The following is a 17,193-nucleotide window of genomic DNA, read 5'->3' as shown; positions in this document are numbered from 1 at the left end:
GGATCATATTCTCACGTATGAATACGATCTCTATATATGTATTCTCATTATGAGTCCTTCGATATCACTATATATATATATATATATATATATTACACAAGGCAATAAATCCTAACATCATCAGCCCCCCCCTCTCTCTCTCTCTCTCTCTCTCTCTCTCTCTCAGGCATCCTTCCTCCTCTCCCATTCAATTCAGTCAAATTAACTCTCGGGGGGTAATGGCAAGAGGTCCGTCACAACATTTGAATTCCAAGTCCAAAGGCACTTGGCTGTGATTTAATTTACCCTACCAGTCTCTCTCTCCCTCTCTCTCTCTCTCTCTCTCTCTCTCTCTCTCTCTCTCTCTCTGAAAAGTTTATACGATTACACATAAATATACACACTATTACAATAAGTATAAGTAAACATACACATACAGTATACTGTATGAACACAAACACACTCTTTCTATATATATATATATATATATATGTATATATATATAATATATATACATATATATATATGTATATATATATTATATATATATATATATATATAAACACCCAAAAGTATAACATAACCTATTATCTTTAAAATAAATACAATTGAATTCAACATTCTCTCTCTCTCTCTCTCTCTCTCTCTCTCTCTCACCCTTCTATTTTCTTAAAAGCAATTATAAAGAACAAGAGACTTTAATCCAATAAAATGCAGATTAGTTAAGTCTTTATGTTTCTTCTCCTTGTCAGTGTACATAATAATCAGTGCTACCATACTATCCCCCGTCACAAGCTAATGTATACATAAACGTGTATGCGTATGATGGGTGTAGGCGTACTAACACAGTACACAGAGAATAAACATACCACAAAAACAGCAACGAATAAAGTATCAAAAAAAGAAAGCGAGAAAAGTCCTTGTCCAGTAATTAGGTCCTTTTCCTTAGAGTCCTCTTAAAAATAGGAGAAACCAAACTTTCGAAAACACCCGGATATTTGGGCACCAGATACTTGGACTATATGAGAGAGAGAGAGAGAGAGAGAGAGAGAGAGAGAGAGAGAGAGTAATGAACCTCGATTTTATGTACTTATATGATTCCATAAATTGAAAACCATATTATTTACAAAGTCAAAATATCACATGGATATTATTCAAATTATCTTACATACCCTCTGAGTCTATATGCGAAAAAATGGCAGAAAATCGGCCAGAGAAAAGGAAAAAGTCACCATAGAGAAAAATGTACACACTAACACTATCAGCAGCAAATGTTTTTGAGCTGAACAGGCTGAAACAAGAGTTTTTTTTTTTAGTTTGTATATGAAAGATCTGCTTTAATATTGTTAATGTTCTTAAAATATTATATTTCAATTGTTAATTACTTCTCTTCTTGTTCATTTAATTAATCATTTCCTTTCCTCACGGGGCTATTTGTTTCCCTGTTGGAGCCCTTGGGCTTATAGCATCCTGCTTTTCCAACTAAGGTTGTAGCTTAGCTAATAATAATAATAATAATAATATTCCCCCTCATGTAAAATCCCCGTCACTACATCTTTTTCCCCATTCCCCACGCTCTACATTCCTCTTGCAGTTTTCCACCTCTACCCCTTCCCCTATCTCCCTTTCTCTCTCACACTCGCCCAGCTCTATTCCTCCCCCTCCACCATCCCTCCCCTTCCCCTCGAACAATGTATGACACCAACACCATTAATCCTCCCTCCCCTGCACCAGCCATCGCTCACGGCGTGTTGATTAAAAGCGAATCATAATGAATAATCCCATTTCCGCCGATGGAATGGATTAGTTATGGAATTTATCAATGATGTTAAATCATAACAGGTGCGACCAGAGCCTGTTTAAAAAACACGCTCATTAATACGGGTCTATTCACTGAGGGGATTCGATATCACAGAATCCTTTTCACGGAGAAAGTAAGTCTGAATAAATGCATGGTATGGTTATGAATATTTTACCCGTAATTAAACACCCGAGTTTTATTCGAACTATTTGAAAGATACATTACGGTGTTTTAGAAGCTTTTTATTAATATTTCTTTGGTGATACTCAAAACATTTCCGACTTGAATGTGGTTATAATTATGCAAACATCAAAACGTTATTTTTGCAACTTAAGCACAATATTTTGCTTATCATTATGATTACTATAATTATCATCATTAGGGGAGCAAAGAACTTTAGTATTTCGATAAATTGTACCAAAACTTAATATACAAAAAGACCTTATAAGAACATGTACCTTTTCAATTCAAATTGAAATCTTAAGACAGTAAACAAATATTAATGTAGATATGCTACCCCTAATAATAATAATGAATAATAATGGTGATAATAATAATAATAATAATAATAATAATAATAATAATAATAATAATAATAATGATAATAATAATAATAACAACATTAATAATAATAAGCAAGATATTTTGTTCGTTGTAAAAAACACCTTCTGATATTTTAAAGATTTAAAACCACATTCAAGTTTATTATTTTATCATCAGGAAACTATTGTACAAATAAATCAGTTTTTAATTGTGGGTAAAATATAATGATTGATTTTATAATGATCATCATTGTGATCATCACTATAGCATTTCATAGAACAACAACCACAATAATAATAACACAAACAACAACAACTACAACAGCAACCACATTTACTATCATCTCTGGTATTATTACTGTTGCTTTTGCAATATCACTATGTAATAAACAATATGCAACTCAATACTTGTATTACATATGAATATCAATAGCTTATTATACGAAAATTCACTTATCTTGCATTTGTTTACCTTCACAATTATTGTAGCCATAATAATATCAAGCAAATAAATTTCCTACAACTATATGCAGCAAATACATCCATATCTTAAAAATCATACAAGCACAGTTAGTTCCAAGCAAATGTGTTGAAATTTAACTAAATTCTAAGAGAGAGAGAGAGAGAGAGAGAGAGAGAGAGAGAGAGAGAGAGAGGTTGATTTTTCTTGTTTAATTGTAGACAATTTCAGTTTGCATAACAAAATTCTCTTTAAATATGGCATAAAAAAATTGTACCATTATCATCATCATGCTAACCTTTCACAAGTTACTCAAAATCTGTTGTCAGCGATAAACATTTACAGTAAATAAATAAATAAACAAATACATATACAGAACTAAGCTACATAGAAAGTTTTTCCTTGCGTTGAAAGTCATGATCAAATTAGGTACGAAACAGGTGAAACTGACCATTGAATCCGGATAACTTTCCAGCAATTATTGCGTAAAATCTAAGCTTAAAAGTTTCAAATTGAGTTTCATTTGGAAGAAGTTTATTTTCGCTTGTTCGTTTATGTGAGATCATGAATCATCCTAGAAGCAGCTCATCTCTTACTGTATTTCATCAAATTATGAAGATACTGATAATAATAATAATAATGATGATAATAATAATAATAATAATAATAATAATAATGATAATAATAATAATAACAATAATTCTATGCGCGAATGCGTAGTCCCTGTTGATAAATTCTTCATATTGATAAGTGTCGTTCTAATTCACTGCATCAAAAATTGACCCTAGAAAAATTTTCCCCTTAAAACAATGATCGTTTCTTTCAACAGTCTGTATAATTTGACCATAAGAAATAATACCTTCATCCAGGATACAACGTCTAAACGTTTAATCGTGTTTTTCTATTGAATTGCTTTCCATTCAATCAATAAGAATTTTCCTAAATTTATGAGACATTTGTTAATAAAGTCTTTCAACTACAGCAAGAAACGTTTCCTAACGTTTTCCACTGTCTTCATTCGCTTTTAAGAAAACGTTTGAATCATACCCAGCACTTGCGTGGAGCATTCATCTATAAAATAAAAAGTGAAATTATGAATGAAAATAAACATCAACTTGCAATGAACTCCCATATAAATCCTGTCAGTAACTTTCATCTATCAATAAATACCGACCAAGTTAATTATAACGGGCACTTCCGTAAAGGCGTGTAATTATCAAAAATATAATACTTACATACACCATAGCAATCGATCTCAAAGAGAAGCAGGAAACGTTTGAGATAGTTTCCTCATAACATCAACCACCTTGATTATGAAACGTTTACCAAATGAAAGCATTCGAACGTTGGAAATCAGAGTGAAATTAGCTTATTTTACCTTAAAAGGTTTCAAGGCCTCTCATGAATGGCAGAGGCAAGGGACAATGACATTGACCCTTCCAAGCAGAACAATGCCCTAGAGACTGACCATATATACATATGATCAGCGCCCATGGCCCTCTCCATCCAAGCTAGGACCAAGGAGGGCCAGGCAATGGCTGCTGATGATTCAGAAGGTAGACATATACGCTTCCCCAAACCCGCCATCCTTAGCTCACAAGGATGGTAAGGTTGCAGCGGCCCTGAGGAACTTAACGAGTCTGAGCGGGACTCGAACCTCTGTCTGACAATCACCAGGCAAGGACACTACCACCAGGCCACCAAAACCATTAAAAAAAAAATATTAACCATACCATCCTTAAGAGCAGGAGCGACAAAAAAACGTTCACAGGCATCACGCCATATTCGTCAAACAGTAAACGTTTTCCGCCAGGACAAAACAATCAACTAACAAAAAGCAAGTGACCAGGACGCGTCCCTGTAATTAACCAGAGGGAGTAACCGCAAATTTCAAATTGACCAACACACGAGACCGCCGGTAAATATATCAACGCGATCGCTTTCATCATTGGATTTTATCAGTTCTCTTCGATGCATGCAGTGCCATTCAATTAATGTGATGATGACAATGATGACGATGATGATGATGATGTATTATAACTGCCATACAATTTTTCTGTTTTATTGCTACCGATGGGTTCTATTTTTCATATAAGCAATACTAATTGTAATATTTAAATATATTTTAGCAGCTATATAATGTTAACAGAGGTGTCACAGACATGCATACAATTAAAACCAACAGAGCAAAAAAATCTTAACAGAAGCCAGTGTCTGACTATATATATATACATATATATATATATATATATATATACATATATATATATATATATATATACACACATATACATATATACATAAATATATATAAATATATACAAACTTTACCATAAACACCATATTTTATGATTAATATTATTATCATTATTATCATTACTAGCTAAGCTACAACCCTAGTTGGAAAAGCAATATGCTGTAAGCCCAAGAGCTCCAACAGTGAAAAATATCCCATTGAGGAAAGGAAATAAGGAAAAAAAATAAACGATATAAGAAGTAATGAACAATTAAAATAAAACATTTTAAAAACACTAGCAATATTAAAGCAAATATTTCGTATATAAACTATAAAAAAGGCTTATGTCAGCCTGTTCAACGTAACACTTGCTGTAAGTTTGACTTTCTGAAGTTTTACCGATTCAACTACCCGACTAGGAAGATCATTCCACAACTTGGCCACAGCCGGAATAAAACGTAACAATGAAATCCCTCAAAGGATATCCCCAATACACTGAAGGAAAAGAACGCCCACGAAGACAATCATATCAACAAAGTGCAAAATTCTCTTTGATATGCGACCACGCGCCCGACATCAATCTAATTATGAGGGCTGTGGTTCCCTTTATGCTTCAGACCAATTACGAAAAATTACGCCACCAGCCAATCACCAAAACAGCATCAATGGTGCAAAGGAGACAATATACCTGGGAGCGCTGGTCTTATAAACAAGCATTGTCACCTCCCCCACAGTTCGATATCGACGCATGTTACTGATCATAATTCTCTCTCTCTCTCTCTCTCTCTCTCTCTCTCTCTCTCTCTCTGTAAGTATGTATGTATATTCATGTGAGTGAGCATGCAAGTGGGCTTACGGTGTCTTGATATAAAATTTCTAAACAAAAAAATCCTTAAAATATTAATAAACACCAACACATATACAGTACTGTACTCTCATATATATATATATATATATATAAATATATATATATATATATATATATACAGTAAAAATATATATATATATATATATACACACACACACACACATATACAGTAATATATATATATATATATACATATATATATATATATATATAAAGTGTGTATATGTGTGTGACCGTATGTATACACGTGATAATCTATAATCTACCGACTAAACCTTATGAGAATATCAACTAAGAGAGAGAGAGAGAGAGAGAGAGAGAGAGGGGGGGGGGGAATACATCGCCCTTGACCCAAAGTACTCTACATTTCATAACCAAACGAAGCGGAAACCGACAAATATTACGTTATTGAAACAAGGTTACGTTAACATGAGACGCATTCCATCTGTCAAACTTGTGAGGCTTCCGAGAACAACGTGGATGTAAACTGGCTTCTCCATTTAATCCACTTTAGAAGTAGCCTTCCTGAACCAAAGATAAAATACTAGCGATACTGTGATAAAGAGTTAAATCAGAATATTTTTAATTCAGATCAAAGCAATGTATCAGTTAGGTTTTAACAGAGTGGCGAGGTGAATGCAAGTAACGATTATTCAACAGATAACAAGCTCATATATAATAAGTTGCGAGCAAGAATGTCACAAAAATTCAAAACAATCTAAAACATGTGATGGCAAGTTTAAATAGGTTGTTCTATTATCAGTGTGGGAGAGGGTTAAAAAAAAAAAAAAAAAAAAAAACAATAGCATTACATTGTATGAGCGTATATGAAACACGCACGGTACAAACCTTCTCAGTTTACTATCACTGATAGATATCATGACTGAAACCTAATACCATCTTGATAGTGTGTGTTACCGTCCTCTGTAAATATTCTAGTATTGTAAGCCGTGTAGTTCAAAAGAGAGGTTCAAAAGAAATAATCTATTTAACCACAAGATACATTTGACTGATAAGATTAATGAGCTGTACCTCTAGCAGACAAGTCTTATAATTAATCATCATAATCAAGTGTTGCCACTTTTATAGTTCCATCTTGAATCTAGTTCGTTTGTCAGCTGTACCTGTACAAGTAGTTAAGAATATTTTATATTTCATATAGAGGTTTATTTTAATGTTGTCTCTGTTTTTGAAAGATTTATTTTAATGCTGCTACTGTTTTTAAAATATCATTATTTCAATTGGTCATTATATCTCTTGTAGTTTATTTATTTCATTGTTTCCTTTTCTCACTGGACTATTTTTCCCTGTTGGAACCCTTCGGCTTATAGTAACCTGTTTTTTCATGGTAATAATAATAATAATAATAATAATAATATAACAAGAGGTATGAATGGCCTGCAATTGAGGTTAATGTTTAGAAGACATCAATATTGCAAATGCTCTAAATATTCTGAACCTCTTGTAACGATGATTGTTGAGGCAGTGGGGAGTACCTGCCCAACCAATTGAGCAGTATCCAGCAACACAAATCTCCAAGGTAAAAACATTTTTTTTCTCCAGAAGGCGCATTCAATAGAAGAATGTATGACTGCACAAAGGCACTCCAAAATCAAACCATTATTCTCTTGTCTTGGGTAGTGCCATACCCTCTGTACCATGGCCCTCCACTGTCTTACGTTAAAGTTCTCTTGCTTGAGGTACACTCGGGTACACTCTTCTATCTTATTTCTCTTCCTCCTGTTCTGTTAAAGTTTTTATATCTTATATAGGAAATATTTATTTTACTGTGGTAACTACCCTTAAAATATTTTATTTTTCCTAGTTTCTTTTCCTCACTGCGCTATTCTTCCCCGTGGGCTTATAGCATCCTGCTTTTCCAACTATGGTTGTAGCTTAGCAAGAAATAATAATAATAATAATAATAATAATAATAATAATAATAATAACCACTAACAGGAAAATTAAATTCACTAATGATTGTTTCCCCAGGCGTCTCCTGCAATTGAATTTTTCTATAATATTAAAAGTTTTTAAGCAAATTAAAACTATAGGATAACGGCAACATGCTTCCTTTCAATATGGCCATAAACTAAAACAGTACCTTTCAAACTTCAATAAAGAATTATGTCTTTCTTACGTACATTAGACCAATAAAATTTTCATATATAGTAACCAGGCCCTGGGGGGGGGGGGAGTAATGTTGAAGGGTATAAGAGAGGTTATTCTAAATTAAAATAAAATCGATGGAGAAACTTATTCGCATATCCCGTCTGGCACCGAAGGTTACATACATCGGGAGAAAGGGAAAAGTATAAAGTTGACAGTAACGCGTGCACAAACAGTATGCACACGTGAGCGCGCACACACATTATTATTATCATTATTATTATTACATTCAGCTTTTATATATAATACAGTATCTTCTCTAGCAAAGTAGTAAGGACGTTCATTCAATTTTTGCTAGAGAGAGAGAGAGAGAGAGAGAGAGAGAGAGAGAGAGAGAATATATATATATATATATATACACACACACACACACATCGCAATCCAGCGACAGAAGACCGACACGCCAACAACAGCTACAAATCCGGAGTACTGCTATGTCGGCAACGGATCACAAGCCAGCCAGACTTAGACCATAGATACATCCACGACTTTGAGGGAACGGAAACACGTTAGCATATCTCACCCCTCACGAACACAAAAATGAAAAGAAGACCCCAAGTTCAATACCGGAGGCAGAAAGGAGACAGTGAAGCCAGGAGAAAGTCACTCCCGTCCGTCTGTCCATCTACGAGCGTTTGCTACCGGGGTGTCGTATGTCAATCCTATGAAATTACATACAGTCTTATTCCCGTCAAACTGACGGGGATTCAATCCTCTCCACTGTCCTTCCAACACCCCATTCTATCTCTCACACCAAGGATTAATCTTCCTCAAAATGTGGCCGCCAACATGTATTCAATCTCAATTTTCATCTCAATGCTTCGTATATATATATATATATATATACACACACACATATATATACATATATATATACATATATATATACATATATATATATATATATATACACACTAATGAGTTCATACCTTAACGACTGCTAAATGAAGATACAAGAAAACAATCTAACCAATTTAATACCTACGAATTATCTGATACCGAATGTCAGACTAATCCCGTTCTTGTCCAAGATCGATTGACATCTAAATCTTAATCATCCTATGCACAAGGAATCAATCACCCTCATCTACATCATGACACATTTCTCCAATTTCTATTACCTGCACAATGAAATCATCTATTTACTGCTCCACTTATTACAACAAAATCATCACAATCCTCCACTGCACAAAGAATTGGTCTCACCTCTACACAATCAAGCAATAAATCATTCCATCTCGAAATTGTTATAAACAGGGACAACAATCAACTCAAACTTCAGACAATATACAGGGATCTAACCTCCCACTACATAAACTATATAATTATTATTACTACTACTTGCTAAGCTACAACCCTAATTGGAAAAGCAGGATGCTATAAGCCCGCGGGCCCCAACAGGGAAAATAGCCTAGTGAGGAAAGGAAACGAAAAACAAAATATTTTAAGAAAAATAGCAACATTAAAATAAAAATTTTCTAAATAAACTATAATAAGAGAAATAAGACAGAATAGTGTGCCCGAGTGTACCCTAAAGCAAATCCAAGACGACTATAATCTACTCTTTACCTAGGACTCGAATGGTATCACAAGTAAGGCCATTTGGGAACCTAATTTTTGAAGTCCTAAACTTCCTTATTTAACTTGATGATGGAGTTTTCCTTCATCTCCATCTAAGAGCAGACCTGGAATAACAATTTCTTCAATGGCTGCACGGCAGCCTTAAATGAAGATCAAATTAAATTCATTATTGTTATCAGCATACTTTCTCATATCTCGCTATTGGTATCTCTTCATGGTCACACTTTCCTATTTCCATTTACAGGCTTCAATTTGGACTTTCTACATTTCCACCGTTTTCTTGTTTTTTTAAAGTTTCAAATTATTCTTTGCTTCTTTTTTTTTTCCCATTTAAAAGGTTTTACAATTATATTTTGCGAAGTAAAAAGCCATGAGATTAAACAACCAATAATCAGAAAAAAAAAAAATCGGGATACGTCCCTCCATGGATGAAAAGTTCAGATTGGAAAGATCCAAAATTAAGAAGAGGATCGAATAAGAAATGTAAATTTTGCTTTCTTCCATCGAAGCTTGAAAAAACGCATTCTTTTGATCGCATAATCATATCTCAACCACATAATTTCATCTTTTCTTTTATTTCAATTCATTTTTTAATGAACTATGAAAAAATCTTAAAAGTATAATTTCGAAAATTTAATGTAAATATTTACCAAATTTTAATGTAATTATTTTCCAAAATTTCAATACAATTATTTTCCCAAAATTTAATGTAATTATTTTCCAAATTTTAATGTAATTTTTTTAATTAATAGAATTATTTTCCCAAAATTTTAATGTAATACTTTCCAAATTTTAATATAATTATTTTCCTAAATTTTAATATAATTATTTTCCAAAAGTTTAATACAATTATTCTCAAAAATTTTAATCTAATTATTTCACAACCATTTAATGCAACTATTTACCAAAAATTCAATGTAATTATTGTACAAAATTTCAATCCAAATATTTTCAAAAATTCTAATGCAACTATTTCCCAAAATTTCAATGTAATTATATTAAAAAATTTTAAATTATCCAAAATTTTAACAAAATGATTATCCAAATCAATTAAAATTGGACACCACGTAGCACTTTTTACAAAAGTCGATAGGGGGGAAAGTTAAGGTAAGACGAAGGGTAGCACCCTCATCCCCTCCCCCTACCCTGTTTTAGCTTTCCTTCCTCTCCTTGCAATTCCTCGAATAACCCTTCCCAACCCCCCCTCCCTCTCCCCCTCCTCCTTCATTCTCCTCCATTTCCTTCTTCCGACAAAAACAAACTCAGCTGTGACAGAACGAGTGTAGTACAAACACAGTCCATATTTAAGGGATAGACAGCTAGGAAGGAAAGAACCGGGGAGGGGGGAGAGGAGGAAGAGGTAAACGATAATAACAAAATAGAACGATAAAGATGGAATGAAAGGAAGGGTATATTAATACTGAAAATAGGACAATGATTTACAACGAATAGAAAAGATGAAGAAATGAAAAGTAAAAATAACAAAACTAATAAAACTAATGAAACTCTCTCTCTCTTTAATTTCCTTTAATATCTGTTTCTCTCTTTCGTGTCAAAGGACGACAGTGACGAGGTAACTACGAATCTCGGGTAGATTTCTAACTGTCTAATTCTACCCCCTATCATACCTATTGGCTGTGTAATCACTACTCAGAGATATGGTCAACACAAAGTTGATGAAAGAGAGAGAGAGAGAGAGAGAGAGAGGAGAGAGAGAGAATTACCAATTGGAAGTAGAGAGACATTAAAGAATAGCCACTTGTGTAATGCGAGAGAGAGAGAGAGAGAGAGAGAGAGGGGGGGGCACAGATCTTCCCGTGTAATATACTATACAAAACTGATCATAAACATATATATCTATCTATCTATATATATATATATATATATATATAGATAGATAGATATAGATATAAATGTTTATAGCCTATATATATTTATTGCTCGAGGGGGGAAATAGTGTAGTTACACGTCTGGCAGTGCCCGCTGAGCGTGACAGGATATTTATTTACACACACACACACACACATATATATATATATATATATAATGCAAAATTACAACATTAATACCAATAATAATCCAATTTATATCAATCTCTAACAATAACGTGAAAAGCATAAAATATACACAACCCAGCCTCATTTTAACGGATCAATTCCTGCACTAAGCAATTGGAGCCTCGACAAGCACACCACTACCGTAACGCCACTGACGCAATGCTATCAATCAATCACAATGGAGTGTGAGGCAATGCAGCAGCAGCAGCAGGAGCCTTCCCTAATAAGTATGGTAATCGAATACCATCGGATTAACACGGGGAAACCGATGCCATCGCGCATTAATTGTCTGGCACATGACCCACTAATGAGAGGGGAGGGGGAAGATGAGGGTGCTGGGAGGGATAACGGCGAATAGAGGCAGACTACATACAATTGCCCTAATGTTCTCCCCTACTAGTCCCCCCCCCCCACCCCGCCCCACGCCTATTATCATGGGGAGGTATCAGCTTACAATTCGATGCTTGTTTATATCTAGAAAAAATATGTATATGAAAATAAAATTTATATTTTTTATAATAATGCACTGACCATATATATATATATATATATATACACAAATAAATATGGGATGAATCATTCACACATACTATTGACTAACACACTCTCTCTCTCTCTCTCTCTCTCTCTCTCTCTCTCTCTCTCTCCATACATTATATGCCTCAGATATTTATATATTTTTCAAGATGTTTATACATTATAAAACAAAACAAAATTTCCGCTTCATATACAGTCTCGTGTGTATGAGAGAGAGAGAGAGAGAGAGAGAGAGAGAGAGAGAGAGAATCATTCAAAACCTGATAGAAATAATTCAGATGTCAACTACAGAAGAAGGGCACTCAATAGAGAGCATGCATTAAACATGCCAAGCAGTCTTATTTTGCTCTTACCTTCACTACGTACTTATACTTCGATGAATTTTCTTCAAAATCTAAAGGATTTGTCCATGGATCAAACCCCATATGAACACCAAGTATCTATGAAATTGGTTCAGTAAGTTTTTGCGTGATATTGTTCACAAACAAAAAATTAACATTGCAATTAGTTTCAAAGGACAGCTGCGTACTTGTACTCTGATGTACTTTAACCAAATGTTACAGGTTCATCCTTGGGTCATGCCCAACATGACTACCTATATTTTTTTTTCAAAATCGGTATAATTTTTTTTTTGCGCAAAGTTGCTCAAAACAATTAATCAAATAAACTAGAATGGACACTAGCGAGAGCACATACCTCTGACTATATCATGTATTATCACGAGATAGGCCATTATAAATTATGCACATTTTGGCACTAATTTCATGCAAATCGGATAAAAATTGGCCAGGATATGGTAATAGACGTTTTTCACCTTTTCGTGGCCTTGGCCTTAGCTTTTGACCCATTCACTCCCAAATCTATTCAAACTGTCCTTGGATCATGGCCAATCATCCTACGAAATTTCATGAGATTCGGTCAAATAGTTTTTGAGTTATGCGAATTACAAACAGAGACTGACATGCAAACAAATACATACCTCTCTAACATAGCAATTGCAACGAAGTTATAAATAAACTAACAAACAAACGGGGGTGAGTGAATATTCTTAATACGAAAAATACTCGCACACACGTTTGTGCGTGTGAATAAATGACAAAACTATTCACTCTCCCCTCTATTACATAACATAATTACTTAAACTCTCAAAAATGAGATGAAAAAACAAATCGTAAGTTCTTGCAAAAATAAACACACCTTATTTGATTCCATTAAAATGTAAATTGGCAACCAGACCAGAATTGAAACCAATTTCAGTTTTTTCATGGCATTTTTGCGCTTCTCTGCAAAACCGAATCTTTAGAGACCTTCCTCACAAAAAACAACAACAAAACTTGAATTGTTTTCGTTCCGGACTGACCGTGACACCTGGTATAAAAGGCAATACCTAAATATTTAGGTAGTATGTTAACAGGGGCACCAGCCACTCGTTGATATAATACCGCTAGAGTTATAGGGTACAACATTGGATTCTTCTTTCTGGTTACGACTCATTTTTCTTTTGCCTACACACACCGAATAATCTAGCATATTCTTTACATATTCTCCTCTGTCCTCATACACCTGACAACACTGAGATTACCAAACAATTCTTCTTCACCCCAGGGGTTAACTAACTATTGCACTGCAATTGTTCAGTTGCTACTTTCCTTAGTAAGGGTGGAAAGGACTCTTTAGCTGTGGTAAGCAGCTTTTCTAGGCGAAGGACACTCGATAACAAACCATTGTTCTCTAGTCTTGGTTAGTGCCATAGCCTCTGTACCTTGGTCTTCCACTGTCTTTGGGTAGAGTTCTCTAGCTTGAGGGTACACTGTTTTATCTTATTTCTCTTCCCCTTGTTTGTTTTTGACGATTTTAGTTTATATATGAAAGATTTATTTTCACGTAACTGTTCTTAAAATAGTTTACTTTAATAGTTAACTACTTCTTTTACAGCTTATTTATTTCCTCATTTCCTTTCCTCGCTGGTCTACTTTCCCTGTTGGAGCCCTTAGGCTTGTAGAATCCTGCTTTTCCGATTAGGGTTGTAGTTCATCAAGTAATAATAATACTGACACATTACTTCTCTGGATTCTCTTATCGACCTCGGAATCAGAGTCCCGAGACGGAACCACTCAAAGGCAATGGCTTTTGACCGGCCATGAATCGAAAACTGGTCTAGGAAGCTGGCATGAGTGACAATACCATTTATGGGAAACAAAAGAAATGCAGCCGTTTCTTGTATACTGCAAGACATAGGCCTCAGTCTTGTCTTTACCTATGTCCGATTAATAAACCTAGCATGGGTATCCATGACTAGTACAGCTTTGCTGATCACGGCAGTACGCAAACCCTTTCACCAAGCTGATCTGCAGATCGGGAGCCACAAAGCAACGAATTTGATATCACTTAATAACCTTAATAAGCAGCAAAGCTCTCCACTAAACTCTTTCGATTTTCCTGTAAAAGTCATTTATGAATCGAGGATCAACTTTCACAAAAGAATATATACAACAAAAGGCTTTCGATAAATAGCCCTATATTTGGGCACCAGAATACTTCGACTAGGAGAGAGAGAGAGAGGAGAGAGAGAGAGAGAGAGAGAGAGAGATAGAGAGTTACAAAATTTTGGAATTCTCATAACATTCACGTTCTGAGCAAGCGTAGAACATTATACGCTGCTCTGCTTATAAGTAAATAATAACAAGCCTTGTACGTAAATCCACTGAAAATTCAAAAGGAAACTCAAATTATATATATATATATATATATATATATATAACAAATGCAGCCATTTCTAGTCCACTACAGGACAAAGGCTAATTTCATCATCACACTGGCCAACGCGGATTGGTGATGGCGGGAGATTTCAGTCTGAGCGCTCACAGCAAACCAACCTAGTATGGGTGGCCTTGACTAATACAGGAATACCCACTCAGAAGGGGTATGTATGTATGTGTGTATATATATATATTATATATATATATATATATATATATATAATATATATATTTATATATACTAGAGTGTGCGACCCATCAATTGTGACGGTTATATATTTGGACAGATATATAGATATGCACACAATTTGATTATTACCTTTCCTCCTTACCAGAAGGCAATGGAGAGACCGAGTAGTCATACATTTAACAATGACGTGCAATGTAACAATATATATATATATATATATATATATATAAATATACATACATAATATATATACACACATATATATGTATGGGTATGTTTGTATGTATGTGTATACACATATACATACATTTATATATCAACAATTTCTTATTACTACATAGGAGAAATACCGGTATAGATGACAAAATATCCGAAACATAAAAAAGAAGAAAAAAAAGCAACTTGGGTAGTCAAGAGCGAAGAACTTACATGGAAAATTCGCGGGTAAACTTCTCAGAATTGTGCAATTTCAGATGCAATCAAATTGAACTCTGCTCTCTCATTCATTTCCGTTTAACGCCAGAACAAAATCACTCCTGAGGATTCCTGCATTAAAGAAATCGCCCGTATATCTCTAACTCATTCAGGTCTTTTCTTAGAAGAATAAAATCGCTTTGACTTGAATATCCGTCTGAAAAATATGTTTATCGCATATGTTTACTTATGTCTCTTGTATATCTTAGATAACGTAATCTCATTACTAAAAGTCTATTTCCTAAAACTACGAAATGAATAGTGAAAGGTGCAGTTGTGAATATATCTTTAATTACATGAAAAGATTATTTATGTAAATATATTATGATGTGTATGCAATAATTTAAACTGTAAAAATGCAAGAATATTTCTTCATAAAAGAAGTGAATAGTCAACATCCGTGTGTGTGTGTGTGTGTGTGTGAATAGTCAACATCCGTGTGTGTGTGTGTGAATAGTCAACATCCGTGTGTGTGTGTGTGTGTGTGTGTGAATAGTCAACATCCGTGTGTGCGCGTGCGTGTGTGAATAGTCAAAATCCGTGTGTGTGTGTGTGTGTGTGTGTGAATAGTCAACATCCGTGTGTGCGCGTGCGTGTGTGAATAGTCAAAATCCGTGTGTGCGTGTGTGAATAGTCAACATCCGTGTGTGTGTGTGTGTGTGTGTTTCTTCATCAACTTATCCAAAGCCTCGACATACAATAAAAAAAAAAACTCTGACAAATCAATTTGGGCATTACAATTAACCTGTAATTAGCTCATTAGCGAGAGCAATGGACTCATTCAAACAACAACGTGTCCATCCGCATATAGAATCAAAAAGCAGCAAAAACACGGCGGGGACAGAAAACTCGTTGCCGGACCATTGTCAAGACTGTGTTTGATCTAATCGTTCAACAGGGCAATGGATACAATTACGGAGCGATCTTTCACACACACGCATTATAAATACACACACACACACATATACTGTATATATATATATATATATATATATATATCCATACAGTATACTTTACACACACACACACACCATTTTAGCAGGGTTACATTAACATGGTGAAAGTTTTCGTGTATTAGTCAGGGCCGCCAATAATAGGCTGTTTTGTTGTGACCGATCAAATTAAAGTGTCTCACCATCACCAATCCGCAGTGCCCAGCGTGGTGATGAAAATGCCCAAACCCCAAACGGCAGATTGTTGTGAGATCGAAATTAAGAGAAGGATAAGCATGGGATAGAGAGCTTTTAGTAAACAAAATGAGATTGTGAAATGTAAAATGGTATTTCTCTGAAGAGAAAAGTATTTAATGAGATGGTCCTACCAGTATCAACTTCTGCATCAGAAACTTGGAGCTTTGATAAAACCTTAGAACATAAGCTAGTTACAACTCAAAGAACTAGGGATAGAATAACGATGTGAATAATACCAAGAGACAGAAAAAAAGAGCAACATGGATACGAGAGCAAACTAAAGTAGAGGATATTCTAACATGTAAGAAAAAGAAAGGATGAGCAGGACATATAATGAGAATTACAGATAA

The sequence above is a fragment of the Palaemon carinicauda genome, chromosome 19, assembly GCF_036898095.1.
Source record: "Palaemon carinicauda isolate YSFRI2023 chromosome 19, ASM3689809v2, whole genome shotgun sequence".
Classification (NCBI taxonomy): Eukaryota; Metazoa; Arthropoda; class Malacostraca; order Decapoda; family Palaemonidae; genus Palaemon; species Palaemon carinicauda.
This window is presented reverse-complemented; position numbering follows the sequence as displayed.